Source organism: Dasypus novemcinctus, chromosome 16 (genome assembly GCF_030445035.2).
Source record: "Dasypus novemcinctus isolate mDasNov1 chromosome 16, mDasNov1.1.hap2, whole genome shotgun sequence".
NCBI classification, from domain to species: domain Eukaryota; kingdom Metazoa; phylum Chordata; class Mammalia; order Cingulata; family Dasypodidae; genus Dasypus; species Dasypus novemcinctus.
In genome coordinates this window covers 78047091-78074147 of record NC_080688.1, presented here as the reverse complement: position 1 = coordinate 78074147, position 27057 = coordinate 78047091, and the positions used below count along the sequence as shown (strand labels likewise).

Sequence of the window (27057 nt, the reverse complement as noted above, 5' to 3'; positions counted from 1 at the left end):
AATGGCATATAGCAATGGGTTTAAAGGATAGATAAAGAACTTGGATAAAGTTAGATAAAGAACTTAGATAAAGAATGTTGACTTGAAAAAATTCCACATCCTATCTTTTTCTTTCCCCCCCCCCCCTCTTTCTCGTCTATTGCTCCCTTCCTTGGTCACTGTCCCCCTTACCTGATCATTATTTATCCCATTGGGTACTTTAGTTCTGAGAATGAAGGTTTTCCTTGTAAACTGGAGTTGAGCACCTTCAATCCAAAACATGCTGGGGAATGCTTGCCTTCTTTCTCTTTTCTTTTTTTCTTTTCTCTCTCTCTCTCTCTCTCTCTCCCCCCCCCCCCCTTCCTGTTCTCCCTCTCCCTCTCTCTTCCTGTTCTCCCTCTCCCTCTCCCTCTCTAATTTGGTGAAGTATGTAACATAAATTGGTCATTTTAACCATTTAGAAGTAAACAATTCAGTGGCATTAACTACAATGTTGGGTGACAATCATCACAATCTTGTTCCAAAATATTTTATCACCCCAAACAGAAACTCTTGTACCCATTAAAGAATGCTCTTTCTTTCAGTGTATTAGGTGATGTGCCTGGTGCAGCTGATGCAGCCCCTGATAAGGAGAAACTGGAAGCAGACTTGGGGTGGGGGGTTCTGCTGCCTTCTACTTCTGCTTTCATTAAACTCTTCTGCAGTTTGACTCTGAGAGTCTGACTCAAGCTGAACTTGAATCATGATAAAGTTGTACTTTACTGTCTCCAGCTAGGAGTGGGGAAGCGTCAGCCCCTAGACTCTTCAGTAAGAATTTCTCAAGTCTCCTCTTGGTGCCAGTACTGACCAAGATGTGGAGAATATAGAGATGGATATCCCAGATCATGACCTTGAAGAGTTTACCCCCTTGTCTGTGGGGTCATGTGATGATCTAGGAAGCCTAGGACAGGTTATTTTTGGAAAAGTCCTAGTCTTAGTTTTGCCTGAGCTGCTATCACAAATGCCACACAAGCTTTTATTGACTCATGGTTTCAGAGCCAGAAGCCATTAAGATACCGACAAGGCTTGCTTTCTCCCTGGAGACTGTGGGGTTCTGGGTTGTTCTGCTGGTGATCCTTGGGGTTCCTTGGCTTTCCTGTCACATGGTGATGTCCTCTCCTTTCTCTTCTGGGATTCATTGACTTCCTGGTTTTGATTCCCTGTTCCCCTCCTCACCACGGTGGTTTTCTCTTTATAAGGCCTCCAGTAATAAGATCCATCCTGATTCAGTTCACTACACAGTTTTATGTCTTGTTTGAAGATAACTTCTTCAAAAAGCCTTATTTACAAAGGATTCATGTCCACAAGAACGGAATTAAGATTAAGTACATGCTTTTATCCCTAGGGTACATAGCTCAGTCTACCAGTCCTATAACACAAAATGAGATGGAAAAACTTATAATCCGACCACATAATATGTTGGTATGTATCAAGACATTTTGTTGAATGCAAGACATTTTACTAAGCTCGGGTTGAATCACTCTTATGATATATTTGTCTATATTCATAGTTTTTATAGAAGTAGAATTATTCCATATATATATTATTCTGCAATTTGATCCTTTCACTTAACAATATATAAATACCAAGGACATTTTTCATGTCAGTATTTATAGTGACACTCCATTCTTCTCAATGGGTACATAGTGTTCTACAGAGTGGATGTATCAAATTTTTTTTATTGTTCTCTATGCTATATATGTATGTATATCAGCAAGCATTATTATAGAATATGTTTCTTAATGTGGTATTGCTAGGACACCACATATGCATATTTTAAATTTAAGAGGTACTGCACAAATGTCTTCCAACAAAATTATGTATAATTTATATGCCTAGTAACAGTAAAGGTCCAATATTTCCCTACACTCAAACATTTTTTAGCAATATGAGAAATGTTGTATTTCAAATTTTTATTTCTTTAGTAGGTTGACTTTTCACATCTCTTTTGACCATTTGCATTTCTTCTATGAATTCCCTGTTCCTATTCCCACCTCTCTTTTTTGTTTTTGTTGGTTTGGTACTTTTTCATAGGTTTGTAGGAATTCTTTTTGAAAGGATGGTCATTAACCTGTCTTGTACATGATACAATATTTTTTCCCAGTCTATCTGTTTTTCTTTAATTTGGTTTTGTTAGTCTATATTATTTTTGTGGCCAGGCAGAAGTTTTTTTATTACTAGTAGCAGGATGTAGTCACATCTGCATTTTTCCTTTATGGCTTCTGAGTTTTATGCCTTGTTTATGAAGGTCCTTACCTCCACCCAAAGATTATAAACCTAACATAGAATCTTAAATTTCATATATATGGGGGTGATTGCTGACAATGTTGAATTTTACCTGAACCCTGTCACCCTGGAAAACAGCATAGGTTAAGAAATTACCCACTGTTTGTTATGGATCAAGAGGGCCTTTTCTTCTTCATTGGACTAGAGCTTTGAAAGGCTTCTCCTTGACCTCAGGACCCCGACCTCCCTCACTGGGCCCTTACAGGATCCAGATAGGGCACGGTCCCCCTGCTCCCCACAGTAAACTCAGGAGGGAACTCGATGTCACCGACACACCCTGTTGTTTGACTTCCCCTTCCAGAACCTTCCCACTGCCTCCCTCCAGCCCTTAAGAACTCTCCTGCCCTCTGCTTCAGGAGACTTGAGCCTCCTCTCTCTCTCCCCTGTTGAGAAAGCCTTCTGGTTTTGCTCTCTATCACAAGAGCCTCTGGTCTCTCTCTCTTCCCTGTTGCATATAGCTTTGAATAAAGTCATCCTTGCCAGTTAACATTGTCCAGTGAAACTTTTTTCTTTGACCATATAGTTCATCAGTAATACTTTATTTTAAAAAATACATCTACCAAGTACTTTGGATTAATAGGCAACAACTTGTTAAATTGTTGAATGGCCTACTTTAAAGGGAGGTCTGTTTGCTAAAACCTTAACACTAGATTGAGTTCTCCCTACTGGCTATAGCTCTGTAAGTATTCTCAGTCAAGTCGATTCAATTTTTTCAAAATAGAGAACTTACATAAAAAATTCTCTTAAAATTTTAATGTGGAAGAGGCATACTGATAGACTGTTCTAGCTGTTTTTGGTGTCAGATGGATGTTGAGCTTCTTCTGGCAGAATTCCATATCTGGTCATCCTCCCACCCACATCTTGGATGGGGTTTGCCTAGTGAATGTTCAAAAAGATGTTGCCTGGAAATCCAGGTGCTGGGGACTCATGGAGAAATGTAGGAGGCTCTCAGGGAAGTTACCACGAGAAAGGAACAAGATGGTACAGTTTATAGAAGTAAAATTTTTTTAAAGATTTATTTTATTTACACCCCCTTCCCCCCTCATTCCCCATTGTCTGCTCTGTGTCAGTTCACTGTGTGTTCTTCTGTGTTTGCTTGTATTCTCATTAGATTGTTCCAGGAACTGATCCTGAGAGCCTCTGTAGTGGAAGAGAGGCGATTACTCTCTTGTGCCACCTCAACTCCCTGTTCAGCTACATCTCCTTATTTTCTCTTCCATGTCTCTTGTGTCATCTTGCTGTGCCAGCTCTCCATGTCAGCCGGCACTCCTGTGTGGGGTGGCTTTCCTGCGCTGGGCGGCATTGCTGTGCAGGGCGGTACTCCTGCGCAGGGTGGCATTCCCGTGTGGGCTGGCTCTCCACATGGGCCAACTCACCACGTGGGCCAGCTCGCCCTCACCAGGAGGCCCTGGGCACCGAAACCTGAATTTCCTGTATGGTAGATGGGAGCCCAATTGGTTGAGCCACATCCATTTTCCATACAAGTAAAATTAATTGATGAAACTGCCTCACTTCAGAAACCACATCATGGCCCAAAGTGACCCCCCAGCTCCTGCTCCTGCGGTGTTGGCCCTGCCCACACCGTTGAAGCTGCCTCCTCCCAGCCTGCCTCTGCCTTTCTTCTCGACCTTGTCTAGCTCTGGCAACAGCAGTGCCTTTTTAAAGCAAAGAGCTTCTCACTACTCCATGGCCTTCTTCCTTACATTCTGAAGTCCTCAAAGAAGCCAAATTAGACGACCGAGTTTTGGTAGATCCAAATGGCCTTCTGAGTGATTTCCTGATTGGTCCTGGTACTTACTAGACCTCATGACTGTTAGTATGAAGTGAATTTCTGGCTTAGTTGCCGGTGGACACTGAGTGGCCAGAAGCAGGTACCTAGTCAGAGATGCTGGGAATCTAGCTGATACTTACCCACTGCTCTTAGCCAGAGCTGGGCCAAGGCAACTGGGGAACCACAGAGTGCTCCATGTCTCCTCTAAGCCAGGGCTGCCTTTAAGTGTCTGTTTGGGGGCCCCCACAAAGCCTCTTAGCCTAGAAATACTCCTCCCTCTTACTCCCCCTTCCCTCTAGCTGGCTAAGTTTCTTTCCTTCTACTTGAATTTTTATTCTCCAAGTCCAGGGGAAGCAGGTGGGGTGACAGAGGGAGATAGGCAATAGAAAGTGAAGGTGAATCTGTACACATGGCAACTTGTGTACATTCCTAAGAAAGAGCAGCAGTCCCATGAAACCAATAGACAAATTACTTGGACAGGCAATTTACAGAGGAAGAATTTTAAAAAGCCAATAACCTTTGAAGAAATAGTAAAACCATGAGCAATCAGAGAAAGGAAAATGAAATACTCCCCTCTACCCTCATTTGTCTTGCAATAATTAGAAATTGATAATGCCAAGTGTTGGCTGGGATGTGAGGATATAGAAACATCTGGACTTTGATGGTGGGAGGGAGGGTAGATTGGAGCTGCCATCCAATTTCTAACAGAAAGTATGTATATGCGTGTATACATATATATATATATATATATATATATTTTTTTTTTTTAAGAAATCAGGGATTGAGCCCAGGACCTTGTACATGGGAAGCAGATATTCAACCACTGAGCTACATCTGCTTCCCAATGAGAGTTGGTTTTCTGTTTGTTTTGGGGAGGCACCTGGGATCCAACCCAGAGCCTAGTGTATGGGAAGCAGGCACGCAACCACTTGAGTGAGCTACATCCTCTCCCCAGAATATTCTCTCCCCCCATGGCTCCTTCATCTGTTTGCTCATTGTGTTTTCATTCGTTTTTGCTTGTTTTTTGCACTCGTTGTCCACTCATTGTTGTTTTTTTTGTTGCTCGTTGTCTTCTTGTTGGTTTTGCTCCATATTTGCTTGTCATCTGCTCATCATTTGTCTTCTTTAGGAGGCACCAGGAACCAAACCTGGTACCTCCCGTGTGGGAGGCAGGTGTTCAACTGTTTGAGCCACATTCACTTCCTGCATTATTATTTTTAAAAGAAAGAGATAAGATAAATAATACAATAACTCTTAGATAAATTAAAAATATATACATCTATCTTGATTGTTGTGGTAGTTATACAAATCTATAGACATAATAAAATGTCATAGAACTGTACTTCAAGACATATCAAAAAAAAAAAAGCATGCAAAAACTGGTGAAAAATCTCCCTAAGGTCTGTAGTCTAGCGTACTGTATCAGGTCAGGGTCAATTTCCTGGTTTAGATAATGACGCTGGTTATGTAGGATGCTTCCGTTGGGGGAAGCATACATGGGACCTCGTTATACTAACTCTGCTGCTGTTAGTAATATGAGCTGTTGGTAGGAATCGATCTCATTTTCAGGTTGAAAGAGTGGACAGGTTGTTCTTCAAAAGGTGACCTCAATTAGCCTAAAACACAGCGAGGAAACCAAGGTAGGCTAATTTTTCCCAGGAAACTTCTGCTTTAGACAGCTTCAACTTTCTCTTTGGCATTTTCTAAGGCCAACTTGAAACCAGTTGGTAGAGAAGGAAGGAATTTGCCGAAGGGTGTAGTCAATTTTTAAAAATCCAAACAAAACTCCGAGAAGCCTGAGCCAAATGTTGTAGGGGAGTGGGAGGAGAGTGAAAGCCTGTTTTGTTTTTAACTCCAAGTAAGTACTTGGCTTCTTAAAATAAAGACCACTTGCCAGAAGTGAACTTTACTAGCGCATAGGTGTGAGTCCAGGAGCTCAAAGCGCTTTGATTGAAAGGCTGGCAGGTCCTCACCAGGAGGTGTAAGAAAAGACTGATTTCCAGGACTTTCATTACAGCAGGGCCACTTAGCCATTCTGTTTCACTTAGGAAAAACAGGGCGGGAAATCTTTCAGTTAGAGAACTGGTTGCTGTTTTTTTTCCCCTCCCCTCAGGCTTCCGGAGAGAATAACCCCGGAGTTGGCTCTTGCCCTGTGGCCCAGTTGAACCAGCCCGAGGGGAGGGCGTGGGCGAGCAGCCTCCCCCCCCCTTGGCCCCAGGAAGCCACAGGCTCCCAGAGGTTGCTGCTTAAAACCTGCAAAACCACTGAGCTCAAAGGTCACCTTCAGGAAAGTCAATTTGCTCTGCAGGAAAGGAATTCAGAGATTAGAGGAGCAATTTATCATGGAAATTTACAGGTGATAAATGCCCTGCAGAGGGCACCCTTTTTTCTTAGCACTAGCACTCAGATTTAGAAAAGCCAGCAACATCAGCTAGAGGGGGGAATAGAGAATTCAAATTCCATTTCCTAATTTACTCAAGAGTCTGTTTTCAGCCTATAAATCCACATATTGTTTTTTTTTAATTTAAAAACAGAAAAATGAAGATGTATCTTTTGAAAAAAAACAAAAACCAGGATGACTTATGTGTTGGGTTTCACCAATCCCCCTCATATCTGTAATCTTCAATGCTACTAGAAAGTATAAAATATACAAAATAGTACAAAATCAGCAAAAAATGTAACACAATTACCATTTGTCTGCAGTAACCTGAAGTAGGTGTCACACATGAAGGCACAGGAGGGGATGGCTCAAGAACTGTAGTAGCTGGAATTTGCACCCATCGGGCCGCACGATTTTTAGGAAGTGTCAAGTGTGCAGGCATCGCAGCCTGCAGAGGGCCTGAAAGGGCCGCTCCAGCCAGCCGAGATGGACGTCTGCGCAGCCTGAGCCCAGAAGCCGGCCGGCGAGCACGCGTGTACGTGTGCACACACGCATGCGCACACCCCTCAGGGCAGCGCTCAGAGGGCCGGCCTGGCGCCGGGCCCGTCGCAGAGAAATGCCCCCAGTGCTCTGGTTGATTCCTGTGTGACAAGTGCCCGGCACGAAGCTGCTGAAGTGGGGCCTACCAAAGGTTTGGGGCCAGATGCATTTCAGAACCCAGGCTGCAGGAGGCTATCCCCGCATCTCCTTCAGAAAAAAGGCAGGAAATGCCGCGGCTGGCTGGGAAGGGCCTCATCCTTGCCTTTGCGGGCACGTGCGCTGTTCCTGGCTTACGCCCTGCTCGGCGGTCCTGCAGCAGACCAGGCTGTTACACTTGGTTTTGAGCTCTTGGGTGGTTTGAAAGTTCGCCCTCCAGGAATCAGCAGTTTGCCACAAACTGGTGGAGGCGGGGTGGGGAGGGGAAGGGTTCTCTGAGCCTGAGGAGCACCCCCCCTCCCCGCAGAAATCCCGTCCTCTCCTCCTTCCCCCCTGGCGAGTCCGGCTCCCGCGGCTCATGACTGGCCCCTGGGGACGGGCGCTGGAAGGAGCCCAGCCCTCGCCCTCGGTCCCCCGGACTGGAGCTGTCCACCAAGTTTCCCCCCCGAAGCTTGGTGTGCAGGCGAGGAGGGGGCGCGGCGGAGCTTTGTCCAGGACTGACCGAGCTTTGCCCAGGACTCTCCGGGGTTTTGCACCGAAAGCCTCCCTCTGTCCTGGGCAAATCTGGACAAGACTGGCTACCTTAGGTCTCTCCGGAAAAAAAGGCAAAGTCCTTGCATTCAGCCTAGTTTTGAAAAAAACCCACAAAACTGGTGGCCACGTTGGGGGCTGAAAACCTTCGTAAGGTTTTCGGATCTTGGTCTTCGCCCTCTGCTCGTTTTTGTTACCTCTTACCTGTTTCACCGTGGTAAATCTCTCGGGAAGCAAATGCCCTGTAGGCGTCCCTCGGGCTGCGGAGGGCGGGGCAGCTGGGACCCCAGGCTCTTCCTCCTCTGGCTCAGAGGGGAGGGCGTTCCTACAGCCGCCCTGGCCGACTGCAGCTTCCAACCACAAGGGGGTGCGCCTAAATCCTGCCGCCAGCGGGCAGGAAAAACAGGGTCTGGAAGGAGCTGGTTTGGGCTGGGGGGGCCTTCCCCGAGGGCGCTGGGGTCCCTCTGCTGGGCGCCCACCCCCAGCCCTCTTAGGTAGCCCTGGCAGGTAGCTTCAGCCTCAAAGGGCCTTTCACGCCACCTCCTCCCTTCACATCAGACCCTCCTCCCCACGTTGCGGGGTTGATGGGTTAATGCCTTGCTTCGTTCTGGATGTTGGGACCTGGCAAAAACATCAACATTTGTCTTTGACCCCTCTCATACCATACTTCTTTCCCTGCCTTCCACCCTCCTTCCTCTCTTCCTCCCTTCCCCCCCACCCTCACTCTCTTCTACTCTCCCTTTCCTATTTCCACCTTCCTTCCCATCCTTCCTTCCTCCCTCCCTCCCTTCCCTCCCTCCATTCATATACCAGATTTCCAGGCCCCTCCCTTCCTTCCTTCCTCACTCCCTCCCTCTCTTCCTTCTTTCCTCTTCTTCCCTCCCCTGTTTTTCTTTCTTACCTTCCATCAGCTTTTATTTTCCTTACTTTTCTAGTGCTCAATTTTAAGTCTCATCGCCATAAAGCCCGAGTGCCACCACTGCCCTCTTGTGTTATTCTTGGAAGAAGTCAGCGCACAGTGCTGGCCACACCTGAAGCGAATCAAAGACCTTGAACCATACAAACAGAAGCCGTGAATGAGCTGAAAGGGCAGCTGAAAAAAATAGGACTGGAAACCAAGGATCCCTGCCAACTGAGGCGAGAGTTCAAAAGGTGGTCTGACTGGCGCCCGGAGAGCCCCACACTGGCTAACTGAGGAATTCCCTGAGAGAGCACCTTGGTCTCTCCTCTATACACTGAGCTAGGAGGGTCTTTATCTACATTGAATCTTTAATACTTAGCATAGCACCTGACCCATTTACTGAGCTATCCGGGAGTCAGATTCATACCACAATTACAGGTCTATCAGAATTATACCTGCACATACAGCAATATTTATTATGCTTTTACTTTATGCTAAACACCATTCTAAGTACTTTATATGTATTATTTTCATTACTAAAACGAAATAAAATGATTCATTACTAAAGACCTATAAAGTATTGCCCCCATTTTACATATGAGGAAACTGAAGCACAGGATATGTAACTTACTCAAAGAGGCAGAATTTGAATCCAGGCCCTCTGGTTCCAGAGCAGGCTTAGGTTGGTTATCCTTCTCCCATTTACATGCATCTACATGTCATCACAGTGCAAGAGCATCTGCTGTTAGCACAAGAAAATGCACTGTTTCACCTAGAAAAATGGTACATTATGGTTTATTCTTGAGTACCCAAAACTATTCCAGGATTGCTACATAGTCTTAAGTACTAAATACTCTCCCCCATCAAATAATGTGTACAAATGTAACGAAGTAACATTTTGAAAAGCATTAATACGTAAATCTCTCTTGCCTTCTTGAGTATCCTTTTGTCTTGGTGTAAGAGATTTGGGGTGTATGGGTCTGGGAAATCTGGCATATTACAGTGTGAATGCAGAGAAAGATGAGCTAGCGTTCAGCCCCTGGCAAGCAAACGAGAACTAAGATTTTTCAAACTGATGTCTTCCTCTCCCTACATACATGTACCTTCAGCACAGCAAGGCCAGTCCTGGATGATCCAGCTCATTTAGTCCTGCCGGGCCTGTCTTGGTGAAAACTTGCAATTCACTGGTAGATGAAGAAAGGGGGGAAAGCCTGGCCCTTCCAGACCCAGGATTGTGGGGAGGAGGCCTGGAGAGGGAGGTAGGGGAACAAGAATGGATTGTGTGTCCCGATTTGTGCTTACCTTGGTTTGGGTTCAAGTAAGAGGTAGGAAAGGCCAAGGGCAGAGGAAGGGCTCTTCCAAACCATGATGCTCGTTAGACCCTGCAAATCTGGCAGGTCTGAGAATTGTATGTCAACCTGAGGGGCTTGAGCCATGCAAGTGGGGGTGGAGCCAGGATTTACCTATCCCAGGCTGCCCTGGGCCCCCTCCTGCACGGATGTTGGGTTGAGAGCCATGGGACTTTCAAGACCTAAAGTAGGAGGGCAAAGGGGCCACAGAGCTGAGGCTGGACTTGGTGGAAGTCCCTGGGAGCAGAGGACTACCAAGATGACTGGCTGCGTGGAGAATGGGCCAGAAGCTCAGGGGTCTGCAGCAGTGAGGGCTGAATGAGTTTTGAGGAGTGAACAAGAGTGTGCCATAGGCTGGTGCCCAAACCAAGAAAGATCAGGTCATACTTTACACATGGCAGAATCTAGCCATGCTTGCAGAGCAAGAAGTAACCAAGTGGTTCTGAGCGCCTGCTCCCCATTGCAATGCCTCAGAGTCACACAAGCCCCGCTGCTCTCCTCAAAGGTCCAGGCAGCATCTACAGGGGAGAAACTGGGGACACTGAAGCCTGAGGCTTTCATCTGAGAGACACTGAACACTTCCAGGTTTCTCTGTGTGCAATTAAATTTTGCAACCCCACTATGATACATACCCAGGCAAATATGCTAATGATCATGAGATACATAGGTTTTGCCTGTTTTGATTCTTCTGTTTTCCCTCTGAGTTGTGTCTTTATTGTTTCGGTTATTTACTTTGCTAGCCTCCATCCACTTCCTAAATGTGGCAGCTCTCTACACTAAAGAGAGATGTGGGAAGAGGGCCACAGGCATGAGAGGAGAGGGGGTGTGTTTACAACATCTTCATCTGCTAATTGCTGATGGGCCTCAGGTGCTTAGCTTTTGTGAAAGTTTTAGCCATTCAAATATCATTTTTTCTTTATTTTTAAACATCCCTCCCTCCTCCCGCCGTCTGCTTTGTGTGTCCATTTGCTGTGTGTTCTTCTGTGTCCGCTTGCATTCTTGTCAGTGGCACCAGGAATCTGTGTTTCTTTGTTGTGTCATCTTGCAGCGTCAGCTCTCTTTGTGTGCAGCACCACTCCTGGGCAGGATGCACTTTTTTCACATGGGGCGGCTCTCCTTATGGGATGCACTCCTTGCGCGTGGGGCTCCCCTGGATGGCACAGTACTCCTTGTACACATCAGCACTGCGCATGGGCCAACTCACCACACAAGTCAGGAGGCCCTGGGTTTGAAACCTGGACCTCCCATATGGTAGGCAGACGCTCTATCAGTTGATCCAAATCTACTTCCCAAGATGCTACTTCTTAATTAAGATATAATTCATGCATCATAAAATCATTAAAATGGGCTCAAGGGAAGCAGACTTGGCCCAGTGGTTAGGGCATCTGCCTACCACATGGGAGGTCTGTGGTTCAAACCCCGGGCCTCCTTGACCCGTGTGAAACTGGCCCATGCGCAGTGCTGATGCATGCAAGGAGTGCCGTGCCACGCAGGGGTGTCCCCACATAGGGGAGCCCCATGTGCAAGGAGTGCACCCCGTAAGGAGAGCCGCCCAGCACGAAAGAAAGTGCAGCCTGCCCAGGAATGGTGCTGCACACACGGAGAGCTGACGCAGCAAGATGAGGCTACAAAAGGAAACACAGATTCCCGTGCCACTGATAAGGATAGAAGCAGTCACAGAAGAACACACAGAGAATGGACACAGAGAGCAGACACTTGGGGGGGGGGGGGAGGGGAAGGGGAGAGAAATAAATAAATAAATCTTTAAAAATAAATAAATAAAATAAAATGGGTTCAAGTCACTGGTTTTTAGTATATTCACAAGGTTGTGTAAATATCATTATTTAATTCCAGAATATTTTTGTCATCCCAAAACAAAAAGTCACTTCTCATTCCTTTCTCCTCCCAGCCCCTGGCAACTGCTAATCTACTTTCTGTTACTGTGGATTTATCTGTTCCAGACATTTCATCTGATGGAATCTTACCATGTGTGGCCTTTTATGTCTGGCTTCTTTCACTTAGCATAATGCCTTCAAGGTTCATCCATATTATGGCATGTGTCAGAACTTCATTCATTTTTATGGCTGAAAAATATTCTCTTGTTGTGGATATACCACATTTTGCTTATCCTTTCATCAGTTAATGGGCATTTCAGTTTTCCTCCTTTTGGCTATTATGAATAATGCCACTGAGAACATTTGTATACAACTTTTTGTGTGAACGTATGTTTTCAGTCTTGGGTTTATAGCTAGGAGTGGAAATGCTGAGTCAAATGGTAACTGCATGCTTCACTTTTTGGGAACTGCCAAACTGCCTTCCACAGTGGCTGTACAATTTTATATTCCCACCCACAATGTTTGAAGGTTCATTTTCTCCATATCTTCACCAATACACCTTACTGTTGTCCTTTTTATTACAGCCATCCTAGTAGGTGTGAGCTATATTTCATTGTGTCAAATATCTTTTGAAGTTTTCCAATAACTAACCTTTTAGATAGTTTGCAGATATTTCTGTAAGCATTGTTGCATGATCCTTTTTTTTCTTTTAGCTTTGCAGTTTGCTACAACTATACCTTTCACGACCCTATAACAAACACTACTATCTCTTCTTTTTAAGCAAGTAACTAATGATGAAACTTTATGGAGTAATTTCTTTATATATGGAACAATTTCTTTATCTTTGAAAGCTTCCAAGTAAAGTTACTGCTGGTCCTTAGTGATTCTCCTCTGGTGGGGGGGAGGGTAATTTTGTGTCTTGTCACACACTGTATGACAAATGTGTGACCCAATCTTGCTCTGTTAATGACTTTACTTTTTAATTGAACTTTTACCCGTCACGGGCTGAGGGGCAGGCTATATAGCTGGTTCTGAGTTAATTACAACTGCCATTATTTTTTTATTTGCAGTGCCTGAGTAAGCAGTAAAACAGCAAGTTGTCACATTTGTAGTGGGACCATGGCTCAATTAGTGTTGTTGAATAATAGGCAATAATAATTAAGGTCACGGCAGTCGCAGTCGTGGCATCATGCGGCAGCCTGGCTTCAGCAAAGGCTATTCTACAACAGGTCTCCAGGGAAGGGCTTGAAGGGAGACAGAACAGATGGAGTGGGTGCTTTTTCACGTGAAATGGGAATTCTCGAGAATATCTTCAGTCATTTTTCAACATCAATTTATCTGCTTCCATTCAAGAAGCCAAAATTCAACCTAAGACTCATAGACCCTGCACGGTAGTGTTTTAGTCCAGTTAGCCATGTCTACGAAAAGGCAGACACCTGAGACTGAGAGCTATAGGCAGGCATTAATATGTGCCCAGAGAACAGGGTGTGCAGTGGAAACTAACAGCCCCTGCAGAACTGGCCCTGCAACCCAAGTCTGTAAAATTCCTTGCATTCCAAGCATAAGCAAGCCCATCTCAAGGGTAGGAGGACTGAGGCGCTGCGTGTCATGTGGTCCGGGTGTGCTGCTCCAGGGGGGCCTGGGTGGAGCACCTCCCTGCACTGCTCTCATTTTTCATTTCAGTTGCTCATCTCACTGTCTCTCCCGAGGTGCAGGTCAGTGCACTGTAGGGGCCTTTGCCCCCAACCTGATATTTTATGCTGATAATAGCAAATCTCTTTAGGGAGCATAGCAGTTTTACATTATCGATGACTTCCAAAAAGAAATATTGGATTATGTTTATAAACTGGTCTTTTCCTCTGGGCATATTAAAGCATTTTGGATTCAGAGGTTTTACTGTTACTTGGTTAAATAATGATTAAGGCTTTGATTGGGCCACGTCAGTAGGAATTGAGTCCCCACCGCCTTAGCGGGCAGGGACTCACAGAAAAACCACACTGCAGAGAAGGGGGTTTAGAGTTTTGGGTTGAAGCCTGGGAAGTAAGCACACAGGAGCAGAGCAGCTGAGCCCAGAGAGGAACAGAGCTGACTGCCTGAGAGTCTACAGCTGACCTTGTGGAATGAGGCAAAGCCTAGAGAGCCTCAGAGCCTACAACTGACCTGTGGAAAAAACAGAGGAGCTGGGCCGGGAGAGAAATGAACCCTGGGAAGAGAGGAACCCAGGGAGCCTGAACCCTGGCAGATGTCGGCAGCCATCTTGCTCCAACACGTGGTGAAAGACTGTGGTGAGGGAAGGAACTTATGCTTTATGGCCTGGTAACTGTAAGGTTACATTTATAAAAGCCAACAGATTTCTGGTGTTTTGCATCAGCACTCCTTTAGCTGACTAATAAAGGGAGTAAAGAAAACTTAAACCAAAGGAAGAGACATTATCAGCATTAGGCTCAGGAAGGCCTACAGAACACTGGTTCAAATGGGCATCAAGGGAGCAGAGGTCACTAGAGGAGAGAGGCTGGATCGCGGGATGGACTGGTTGCCTATGAGGCTCCTCTCCTTTCACCAGCATCCCAGCCTCCTCAGTTCTAGCCACCAGCAGTCCAGTCCTTGCTCAAACTCTGGGCCATGCAGTCATATGTCTACACTGGCTTCTTTGGGCCACTTTTGGATACTTCCTCCCCAGGTTGGCAGTGATTCTATTTGCAATCGTGAGGCCCATCAACAGGTTAAATTGTGTCACCCTTGTCATAACGTCATTAAAACTGATACAGACGGGGCTGCAGGTTGGGTTCCATAGGAGGCAAACTATGAGGTAGAGCGAGTTTATTAGGGAAGGTTCTCAGAATTAACACTGATGGCAAATGGGAAGGAAGCCAGATTGGGTAGAGGCACAAGTGGGGTGTGCAGTCTCAAGACTGGGATGCTCTGGAGCTGAGATAGCCTTCAGAGTTGTTTCAGGTTGGAGTAAGAGGGCTGAGTCCTTACATCCCAACACCAATCTGTCACTGAATGCAAGCTGCCTGGAAAGGGGTGTGATCCTGAGCAAAGGGTGTTGCATTAGTCAGCCAAAGGGGTGCTAATGTAAGATACCAGAAATTGGTTGGCTTTTATAAAGGGCATTTATTTGGGGTAGGAGCTTACAGATACCAGGCCATAAAGCATAACTTACATCCCTCACCAAAGTCTATTTGGAGAAGATGGCTGCCAACATCTGTGAGGGTTCAGGCTTCCTGGGTTCCTATGTTCCTGGGGATTGCTTTTCTCTGGGTTCAAGTTTCCTTTCTTCCAGGGGCTGGCTTTTCTTTCCTTTGTGTGCTGATTTCCCTGGGCTCCAGCTTAAGTCTTCAGCATCAAACTCCAACATCAGAAACCCTCAAATCTGTTCTTTGTCATGCTTTTTATCTGTGTGTCCCCATCCACCAAGGAGTGGGGACTCAATGCCCTAATCATAACTCAGTCATGCCCAGGTACAGATCTGATTACAAGCATAATCCAATATTTCTTTTTGGAATTCATCAATAATATTAAACTGCTACAGATATGAACATGATAAGGCAGCTCTCTTTCAGTCAATAGAAATTTCCGGAGATGGCTGACAGCTGAGGGTATCATCAGGTAGCCAAGCCAACAACTTAGGGAGTAAGTACTAAGTATTGAAGGGAAATCTGTGAGAGAAAAGGAAGAAGAGAGGGGGAGGAGGAAGAAAAGAACTTCTTTTCATATCCATCTAAGTCTTGTCTTAAATCCCTCATTCTGTTCTGTGAAAAACTAGTCATTTTGCTTTAGGCAAAACAATTATTTTTAAAAGATGTTTATAAAAAGAATAATAATTTCATCAATCAAAAACTTACAATTTTATCATCTTAAAGATTTGACAGACAATGTTAACTCATTAGAATCTGCATAAACCTAGGGAGATTAACCTCAAGTAGATCTTTAAAACTGATCTTTTAGGGAAGAAATGTTTTCTTTTTCTTTCCCTTCATAGGAGGTTAAACCTGCTTTACTTTTATAATACATTAAAATTATAAATAACCTCAAAAGCATGCTGTTATTGGGCTCTGGAGAATATATTATAATGGTTTTATTTGTTTCAATTATAATTTAGAAAACAACTTTTCATAGCTTTCAAGGATCTTTTCTTGACTTACTGAAATTTGGCCATTGGGTTAATTTCTCTCTTCTCAAGGCTATTAAAATTTAATTGGGGAATTACAGGACAGTCTAGGCAAAACAAGGTTTATTCTGTAATATCCCCTGTCCCTATAATTTTAAATTTCCAGGCCTAAAAGACAGAATTCTAAGGTAAACGCACATCTCCCCCAGCCCACCCACCACCCCCATGGTTTCCTGAACTGGAATTCAGCCAATGTTAGGAGAAGACCTGGGGAGTAGGATGGGCTATAGAAAGACCGTGCAGGAACTCAGGACAACCTTTTTTAGCTTATTATTAGTATTTTCCTTTAAATAGTTTCTTTGGTCAGATTTTTATATGACCTTTATCATCCTGTTTAACTTTTCTAATTTGTGCTCCGAGAGTATTCATTTTTATATATTAGCTCTTATTTAATTTTTAGTAATTTGACTAGAGCTCTTTTAAGACTACATTTGTTAATCTGAAACCCGAAAGTATGAAAATATACCCTGAACCAAGAGACAGACACAAATAGACACACCAACAGAAACATAAAGCACTAATTTGACTCAAAATTCTCATTCTTTTGGTATGGCTGTCTCAAGGTTCTCCATTATTCTACATCTCTGGTTTTTTACCACTTTTAGATCTCCTCTGGGATCCATGTTGCCTCTAATATGCAAGCTCATTCTTGGAAACACTTTTATGTATATAAAAATTAAGAAAAAGTTATCTGGCCATTATTTGGTTAACAGGCTTTTAGCAAGAAAGGTACATTTAAGGAAGCTATGCTTCAAATACAGTATTTGGTTTTAATTCAGCAGTAAAGCTCCCTTCCCCCTGGGCATTTTCATTCCAGGTCCCCCACCTAGCTGTTCTTGGGGATTTTCCCAGGAGGCATCCAGGACCATACCTTTTCCAGTATCCTTCTTTGGAAGATGCACATTGATAGATTCTTAGTTTAAAATTTTTCTCCTACCCCTGAAAGGGTGGAGGTTGGGTCCAGGGGTCTTACCTTTTTGAGGCAATCTTGTTCTGATTGTTTTTGGTTTATTAGAGCTTTGAGTTGAGTCATTCACCTTTTGAAGCGCAAGTTTTCTTTAACTCGGTTGCTATTGTAATAAACTTCGTAAGCAAGGCTAACCAAACTAGAGATAGGTAATTCTAGTCCCATCCATTTTCTGTAGCTTCCTTCTTATATCTGGAGAACTTTGAGTAATAAAGCTTGTATTTAAAAGTCTCATTTTCTGAACTTTCCAGATCTATTATATATTAGTGTATTGCCAATAGACAGTAAAATTTTTTCTAGAAAAGCAGAGGGTCTTCCTTCTGGGTCTTGTATTACTTCCCTTGTCCTTTGTAAATTTACAGCTTCAGGGACCTCTAAAGTAGCCCAGTCCCCAACTCCATTAGCATTCCATTTAAGATTCTTTACTGGTGCTGCTAATTTCTCTTCAACATACCTTAAATTGTTAGGATTTTTTTTTCCTGCTCTGCTTCTTCATTTGCTATTTTCCTTTCATCTCCTGTTATCCACAAGGCCTCAATACCAGTCCAATTACAGGTTGGAATAATTAAGCTTTTTCTTTTTTCTGGGTCCTTTTTATAGAGTGAGCCACCATTTTTCCACCTTTGTAAATCTGACAGGGGAAATAAAGTAAGCATGCGCACAAATCCTTCGTCTATTCCTAGAGGCATTTTGTGAGAGTAGGGTGGTCCTTTGTGTTTTCTGGGGATACAAAAAGGTGAGGAAAATTCTTTTTTTTTTTTTTAAAGATTATTTATTTATTTAATTCCTCCCCCTCCCCCGGTTGTCTGTTCTCTGTGTCTATTTGCTGTGTCTTGTTTCTTTGTCCGCTTCTGTTGTCCTCAGCAGCACGGGAGGTGTGGGGGCGCCATTCCTGGGCAGGCTGCACTTTCTTTCGCGCTGGGCGGCTCTCCTTTACAGGCACACTCCTTGTGCGTGGGGGCTCCTCTACGCGGGGGACACCTCTGCATGGCAGGGCACTCCTTGCGTGCATCAGCACTGCGTGTGATGCACGTGGGCCAGCTCCACACGCGTCAAGGAGGCCCGGGGTTTGAATCGCGGACCTCCCATGTGGTAGACAGACGCCCTAACCACTGGGCCAAGTCCATTTCCCAGGAAAATTCTTTTCCTTCCTTACTTTCAGGGAGCACAGGACTCAGATAAATTTCAACATCACTGCCGAAGAAGAGGTCTCTAAACTGTTTTCATTGGTCATCCTTATAAATTGTTTTGAGCATACCCTCCTTGACATATACTTATTTATTCATTTAAAATTATATGTACTGCAGTCCTGCTTTATTATATATGTTGTAAAATGTGCACAAAATATTAAGAAGTAAATGAAGTAAAAATAAAGAAAAATAACAGTTGCAATAATTCCTTCCTACACTTCACTCTGAAGACCAGAGTCCTGAGGCAGGTTAGTACAGGAAAATGAGAAGATGAGCCATGACATGGACAGCTGACAGACAATATGGCCACCAGACAACACGGCCACGAAAGGTCCTAGTTGGGACTCTTTCCCCAGACAAGGGGAGGCCTGGGATATTCCAAATAGGCCTCACCACTGACCCCCATCATGAGTGGGGTAACCCATAACATCTGGGGCCCCTCCCCTTAGCATTTGCAAGGGGAGGAATAATTATTAGCTTAAAAGGTGATCTCACTGAATCTCGCTCTCTGCCTAGAGGAATCGGCATCAAATTGTGGTGCATATTTCTGTCCTTCTCTCCCATTGCTCAGCAAGCTATCTTCTTTTTCCCCATTTCCCAATAAATTCTTTTTACTGTTCTAACTGAACTGGCGAGCTCTTGAACCCTTTTATGCGACATAGCCAAGAACCTAGAGGAATCTGACACTTTGCTGGCTTCAGCCCTAGAGGGTGACTGGTCAGGGAGGAGGGGAAAAGTAATGAATTTGGAGCCACCAATTTTCAATCCTGGTTCTCCATGTTTTCTCCTGTCATCTCCTCTGAGTTGCTGAGTTTCAGCAAGATAAAAGACCAAGCCCCCAGGTGCTCTAACTGGCTACTTTTTGGGGGCAGCAAATTCCTTCTTGTGAATATACCAAATCCACTGCTTTCCCACAGCCCTGATATAGGGAGTGCAGGCAGGAGTTGGGGAATTAGTTCCCTAGGAGGGCCAGCATTTTGCTTTTATCTTTGAAGAAACTTATTTAGCATTCAAAGCCAAAGCCTGCCCTTTCCTTATGAAAATTTCACCGCAGCTTCGTTGTCACTGATATTAAGGGCAGTTAGGAAAGGAAAGTTAAATTTTATTTACTTGCAAATGACTCTGGCCTCCAGTGGATTGAGGCTGCAAAAACCCAGCTTGCCTTCCAGTCACTTAGATGTGAATTAAACCTTCCACACTCCCTAGTCAGTCAGAGTGAGATGCTCTCCCTGAAGTAAAGGTGATTCACCTCCAGAAGAGTCCCAGGGCAAGAAAGGAAAATGGCCAGGCCAGGGCCTCCAGAGAGAAGTGGCTATTGTTAGGCTAACGTCCCCGCAGCGGGTGTGAGCATTCAGGTTTCGGCTTGGGCTCCCCTTCTACCTAGTTTTGGATATTGTGTCTGGATCACAGGGAAGGACTGTTACAGGCTAATTTTCAAAGAAGGGCAAAGTCCTGCCTGTCATACAGATATAAATGTGAGGCTGTTAGAGATTTTGTTTACCTCATTAATGAGGAAATTGATGAGGTGTTACAACTATGACAAAGGAGAAATCACAAAAGCACAAACTTGCTTGGAATGAAGGAATGTGCAGGTAAATATATAAAAGCACCCAAAACTAGCTTCTTTCACAGCAGGAGAGGGAAGTCAATTGAACCTCTACAGGACAGGACAGAATTTGCCTGTCTATAGCCAAGAGTTATTCTGCATTACTATCAGTCACCTACGAATTATAGAAAAATCAGATAACCCAAGGGAGTGGATGTGACTCAAGCCGTTGAGCGCCTACAGCCCACATGGGAGTCTCAGGTTCGGGTCCCCAGTTATTCCTAAAAACAAAGACAAACAACAAGCAAACAAAGGAAAAAAAAAACCAACCCGGGGGGAACCGATGTAGCTCAGTGATTGAGCACCAGCTTCCCCCATATGAGGTTGGGTTTCAATCTCCAGCTTGAGTACTTAAAAAAAACCCAAAAAACCCAGATAACCCAGACAGGAGTCCTCTAGAGTCTGGACAATGCAGTTTCCACTGAGGCCCAAAACTTTCCCCGTTCTCAACTCCCAGGGTCAAGGCCAATGGTACCCCATTTTGTGCTCCCAGTGCCTTTTCCCCTCCCACCCCTTCCTTTGGTGCCTTAGAGCGCTGGCCTGCAGTGCACTTCCCAATCAAAGCACCCACCCAAAAGGACTCCCTTCAATTCCCTACTGTTACTGGATTCTATCCAGGTCCTTGACTATGCTACAGAAATGAATTTCAAGAGCACGCCAGGTGAGTTAGGCCAGTAATCTATTCAGGTAGGGAGGGAAGAGAAATGGGAGAAAATAATAGAGCAGGGGTCCCAGGTAGAGAGGAAGGGGGTAGAAGGGATGAAGAGGGCTGATTTACAAGCTACAATTCCCCATTATAGATTATAAATCCCCAGGTTTACTTGTGTGGCCATGTGGTAGAGGAAAAATGGCGAGAGCGATACAAAGAGGGCAGGGTCCAGAGGCAGGAGAGCAGGGCGAGAGTGCGCCCAGGCCTGCGCCTGGCTTTTAAACTGTTAATTATTCCACCCCTTTGCTAATGGCAGGGGAGGGGTTCCAGCTGTTTGCTGTTTTGATTGATTACCCTACCCATCAATTCCTTAGTCAGGACCCAATGATAAAGTCCCTAGGGAACATCTGGCATTTTTCTTTGCATCCAGAAGTCTTCATTCTGGATAGCAGATTCCTGGGTGTGGGGGTTTTCCAGCAGCCATCTTGGGGGCTACTGATGTCCACGTGGACTCTCTGCCAGGTTCCAGATCCATCTATTAATTCCCTATCTTATTAGCCTGCTTCACTATACTCTGAATATGTTTACTTCTCTTACAAAAGGTTCCCACTACCTCTATGATACCTGGAGAGATGGAAGAGGAAAGAAGATATGTCATCCTTTCCCTGCTTCTACTGTTGATTTCTTCTTTGTAGCTGACCAGGGCTTCCCATGAGGAGGCTGGAGTGAGGAAGAAGAGAGCATGTCACAAGGTTCTGATGGGACACGCAGATGGGATGCACTTTGGCATTCCAGGGAACTTGGTGAGAAACCTCTCTAGATCCTGTGCCTTTTTGCCAGCCAATCTGGCGAGGTGGAGAGGAGAGGGAACACAGTGGAGAAAGCAGAAGCAGGAAAGATCCAGGGCTAAAATGAGGGACTTCTGGGGAAGTGTGCCTCCTCCAGATGATGCTGGAGATGTGGTGGCCTGCGCTGGCCATGCCACTTAGGTAAACAGTAGGCTGCAAGCTCAGTGCTCTCATAACCCATCCATGCCTTCATAATCTCTTCATCTCTATCCATGTAGTTTGATTTTCTTGGTCAGGTTAGTTTTCAGAACAAAACAAAGAAAAAACCACTGCCTCGGCAGGAGGAAACCTGGCAGGAGGTGACCCGGTTGCCACCCTGACCAAAATAGCCAGACCTGGAGAAGAGGCGGAGCCCTCGGTTCTCCTGGCTGAGATGGAAAGAGATGCTTTCAATAACCTCCGCCCCATAGAATTCAAAATCAAAGCCTTACGGAAGCGGTTAAGGTTTTCAGTGATCAGTGTGGGAAGCGTGTTCTCAGGTAGGAACTGTTTTTCCACCCTGGTTTTAGTTCAGGTCAATATTCATTAACTGAACAGTTTTGTATTTGTGGCCTAGCCATAGTGTTATATATGGGGTTGGATTTAGGGGCAGGGGAGATGGGGAAAGGGGAGAGATAACTCACAAATATCAGTAAAATACGACCCTTGCCCTTTAGCAGCTTATTAGTAAACAGTAAATCATTCTTGGAGAAAACTGATCTTTGCATTATTAATGGTCCATTTCAAAGGGTCATCCTTTCAAATCTGGTTTGAAGGTCTTCAATGCTTCTTTTGTTTTCAAATAGACTTTATTTTTTTAGAGCAGTTGTAGCTTATGGAAAAATTATGCAGAAAGTACAGAGTTCCACCCCTCCACCCTCCCCAGGTTCCTTTCGTCCTTCTTTGGATTTAGGTTGATGATGCGGGTAGTATGAAGGCGGAGAGAAAGCACAAGCCAGAGTGGAAGGAAGGGTGTGGAACTTTCTCAGCTGTGTGAGCCCTGCCAGGAGGCAGTCTGTCACTCACCTTCCCAACTTCAGGGGGAGCTCTGGGGTTCCCTCTAATCTAGGTGGAACTCCTTTTAGCGATGGCGTGCCGGCACCCAGAAGGAAAGTAACGTCAGCTTTGCTACGAGTTATATAACTTCCAAATAAATTAGAACGTGTTCTCAGATGACGATTGCACTAGGTCGATTTTTTTGGCCAGGCTCTGCGAAATCAGATCAAAGAGGTCACTGCTTGTTCCAGCAGTGACCCCCTCCTCCTGCTCCTGCTGCTCCATCTCACACTGCTGATTCGAATTCTAACCCTTGCTCTCCATAGTGCTCATTAGAGCTGGTTGTCTCTGGACAGTACATATTCAGCATTTTGTCTGCGTTCAAAATTTCTGCAGAAGAGGAACTCTCCAAATTGTATACGACATGATGGAGTTTTTGTTTTGTTTTGTTTTTTGAGCCTTGTCTCACTGGTTTTATGTTTTGCTGAAGAGAAAGCAGCTAACGTCCCCTTTTCTCATGGAATAAGGTATAGGGGGGAAATGGTCTTAATAGCAAACCAGAAGCAAAATAACAATGAGTGCAAATGTTTGAGAACTCATGTAAGATTTTTTTGGCAAAAACTGTGCTCTAAGAAAAGAGGTTTCAATTGATACAAGTTCATTTCCTAGGAAAAACTTCATATATTCCTCCTACTCTATTTTAGCATTGGCTGCCACAGGGGTAGGATTCTGTCCAATGCAAGTCTAGCCGGGGGAGAAATGAGTAGGTACCATGCTTTATTCATCTAGGTGCTCCCTGAAATGGCACATCCAGTCATTTGTACATGGTAGCTGATGGATAAATGGTTCCTGAACTCAATATTGACAGTAGGTATATCTTGAGATTTGATGTGTGCTCTTAATCTTTTGAGGCTATCATCAAGGATAATCTTGAGTCCTTTTTGGGAATGTGTATACATCCTTGTTTTTGTTTTTCTTTAAAGATTTATTACTTTATCACCACCCCACCCCACACCACCGTTGTTTGTGGTTGCTATCTGTACTCTGTGTCCTTTTGCTGTGTGCTCTCTGTGTCTGCTCATCTTCTCCTTAGGATGCACCAGAAACCAAATCCCATGTGGAAGAGCAATGCTCAATCAACTGAGCCACATCAGCTCCCTGGTTTGTTGTGTCTCTCGCTGTCTTTCCTCTTTGTGCCTCTTTTGTTGCATCATCCTGTGTCAGCTTACCGCACCTGCCCACCACACCATCTCGCCTTCTCCAGGAGGCACCAGGGACTGAACCTGGGACCTCCCATGTGGTAGGCAGAAGCCCAGGCACTTGGGCCACATCCTTGTTTTTAATTATGTTCCCAAAACTTTGGACATGGTTACTTAGTCAAAATGGCACAATATCCAAGGACATAGTTCATTTATCTTCTGTTTATTTAAATTAGACTAAAGGAACGCTTACTCTGTTATTAATAAATAGTTAATATATTCAGAAAGGAGAATTAAGCCAGGGGACAGGGGAGGGTTAATTCAAAGCTGGTGGACCTTTAACTTTTTAGTGAGTACCACATACTGCAAATATTTTGTGTTAGCACATTGTAAAGTGAACATAGCCTGGTGTTGAAGCAGAGGAATGGCCAGATCAGTGACTGGTTATCTTCACAATAATCTCTGGTAGCTGGAGATTTTTTTTTTTTTAATTAAAGCCAGTAAACAACTGTGCTTCCTACCAAACCAGAAACAGCTACTGTGATGGTCATGCTTGAGTGAAGTATGTAAAAAAGTGAAGTGGGCAATGCAGACTGAAAAGATAATGGTTCCTTCTCCACTCAGGTTTATTTTTATTGGTTTTTTTTTAAAGCATATTTTTATTACAGAAGTTTTGAACTTAAAAAACCATCATGGGGAAGTGGATGTGCTCAACTGATAGAGCATCAGCCTACCACATGGGAGGTCCATGGTTCAAACCAAGGGCCTCCTGACCCATGTGGTGAGCTGGCCCACGTGCAGTGCTGATGCATGCAAGGAGTGCTGTGCCACACAGGGGTGTCCCCTGCATAGGGGAGCCCCATGCACAAGTAGTGCACTCCATAGGAGAGCTGCTCAGCGCAAGAAAAGTGCAGCCTGCCCAGGAGTGGTGCTGCACACACAGAGAGCTGACACAGCAAGATGATACAATGAAAAAGAGACAGAGATTCCCGGGGCGGCAGACAAGAATGCAAGTGGACATAGAAGAACACGCAGCAAATGGACACAGAGAGCAGACAATGAGGAGAAAAGGGGAAAGGGGAGAGAAATAAATAAAAATAAAAATCTTAACAAACCAAAAAACCATCATGCACTGTGCAAATTTTCCATACAACACCCCTTCACCAACAACCACCCCATTGTAGAACATTTGCTACAGATTATGAGATAATATCATCAGACTATTACCACTAACTACGGTTCATAGCATACACCTTATTATTAACACAGTACTTCTTTGGCATTGATGTAAGAATATTATGGTATTGCTATTAACTATAGTCTGTAGATTACATTAATTGGATTTTTCCCACATTTCCACCACCTTGCAATAGACATACATCCATTCTAGTTCACAGAAGGACATTTTTGCATCTGTACTATTAACCACAATTCTCATCCACCTGTGGGTTCAATGTGTTATTTAATCCCTCGATTATTCTCTAGCTTTCTTTCCATTAGCATTTATATCCCTAGACTACTCTTTCACCCACAATCCCATTTATAGATCAGCTGCATTTGTTCTACTCACTATAATGTGTTACCATCAACTCTATCCATTTCCACACTTTTACAGTCAAGTTAATTAAACTTTTATATACATTAAGCAGCAGTACTCCTTCTCAGCCCTCCTCATATCTCCTAATAACCTATACTCTAGGTTTTAACTCCCTGTGTTTATTCCTCATATTTAGTTCATATTAGTGAGACCATGCAATATTTGTCCTTTTGTGTCTGGCTTAATTCACTTAGCATAATGTCTTCAAGGCTAATCCACGCTGTCATATGTGTGCCAGTTTCATTTCTTCTTACTGCAGCATGGTATTCCTTTTGGCAATTGTGAATAACACAGCTATGAACATTGGTGTGCAAATGTCTGTTCGCATCACAGTTTTCAGTTCTTCTGGATATATTCCTAATGGAAAAATTACTGGATCATATGGCAGTTCTATATTTGGCTTCCTGAGGAACGTTCCAACTGTCTTCCACAGAGGCTGCACCATTTTACAATTCCACCAACAGTGAAGGAGTGTTCCTATTTCTCCACATTCTCTCCAGCACTTAACTTTTTTTCTGTTTTTTAAATAATGGCCACTCTGTGCGGTGTGAGACGATATCTCATTGTCATTTTGATTTGCATTTCCCTAATAACTAGTGATCCTGAACGGTTTTTCATGTGCTTTTTGGCCATTTTTATTTCCTTTTTAGAGAAATGTCCATTTAGGTCTTTAGTCCATTTTTAAATTGGATTACTTGCTCTTTTATTGCTGAGTTGTAAGTTCTCTTTATATAGAACGGAAATCAAACCCTTATTGGATATGTGGTTTCCAAATACATTCTCCCATTAAGGTGGACTGTCTTTTTACCTTCTTGTCGAAGCCCTTTGAATCACAAAAGTGTTTAAGTTTGAGGAGGTCCATTTATCTATGTTTTCTTTTGTTGCTCATGCTTTCAGTGTAAGGCTTAAGAATCTACCACTTACTATCAGGTCTTGAAGATGTTTTCCTACATTTTCCTCTAGAAGCTTTATGGGTCCAGCTTTCATACTTAGGTCTTTGATCCATTTTGAGTAAATTTTGTGTAAGGTGTGAGATTGAGGTTCTCTTTCTTTCTTTTGGATATGGATATCCAGTTCCTCCAGCACCATTTGTTGAAAGACTATTCTGCCCCAGCTGAGTGGGTTTGATAGTCTTGTCAAAAATCACCTGACCAAAAACCTATAAAAATGTGTGGTGCAAAATGTAAACTATAATGTAAACTATTGAACATCTTAGGAGCAATACTTCAACACGTGTTCATCAATTGTAACAAATGTACCACGCTAATGAAAGATGTTAATGGGGGAAAGTGGAGGAGGGGGATGGGGGTATATAAGAATCTCCCTATATTTTCAATGTATCATTTATGGAATCTAAAGCTTTTTAAAGATGAAAGTTTAAAAATCACTTGATCATATCTGTGAGGGTAAGTTTCTGAACCACCAGTTCTGCTCCATTCAGCTATATGTCTATCTTTACTCCAGTACCATGATGTTTTTACTTCTGTAGCTAGGTAATATGATTTAAAGTCTGGAAGTGATAGTCATCCAACTTTGCTTTTCCTTTTTAAGATGTTTCTGGCTATCTGGGGCCCCTTACCCTTCCAAATAATTGATAATTGTATTTTCCATTTGTTTAAAAAATGTTGGTGGAATTTAAAAATCAGGATTGTACTGAATTTGTATATCAATTTGGGTAGAATTGACATCTTAATGATATTTAGTCTTTCAACCCATGAGCATAGAAAGTTCTTCTAATTTTTTAGGTCTTTTTAAAATTTCTTTTAGCAATGCATTGTAGTTTTCTGAATATAAGTACTTTCTTTACATCCTTGGTTAGGTTTATTCCTAAAAATTTGATTCTTTTAGCTGCTATCTTAAGTGGAATTTTTTTTCCTGACTTCCTCCTCAGATTGTGCATTCCTAGTGTATAGAAACACAGTGATTTTTACACATTGATCTTGTATCCTGACACTCACTGAAATCATTTATTAGCTTTAGCAGCTTTGTTGTGGACAAAGTTTTGGGGGCTTTCTAGATACAGGATCACATCATCTGCAAATAAAGAAAGTTTTACTTCTTCCTTTCCAATTTGGAAAGGAATTT

The 27057-nt window shown here is 43.7% G+C and overlaps 1 long non-coding RNA gene across 1 annotated transcript; it reads right to left on the bottom strand.

Annotated features, from left to right (window-relative positions):
• Positions 1-393: 393 nt before the first annotated feature.
• On the bottom strand, positions 394-8741 carry LOC105744715 (uncharacterized). Its single transcript, XR_001117709.3, has 4 exons — positions 8584-8741; positions 7887-8303; positions 6766-7392; positions 394-5278 (listed from the first exon to the last, which is right to left on the bottom strand). It is a non-coding gene; the product is annotated as an uncharacterized lncRNA (long non-coding RNA).
• Between the last annotated feature and the right edge of the window lie 18316 nt (positions 8742-27057).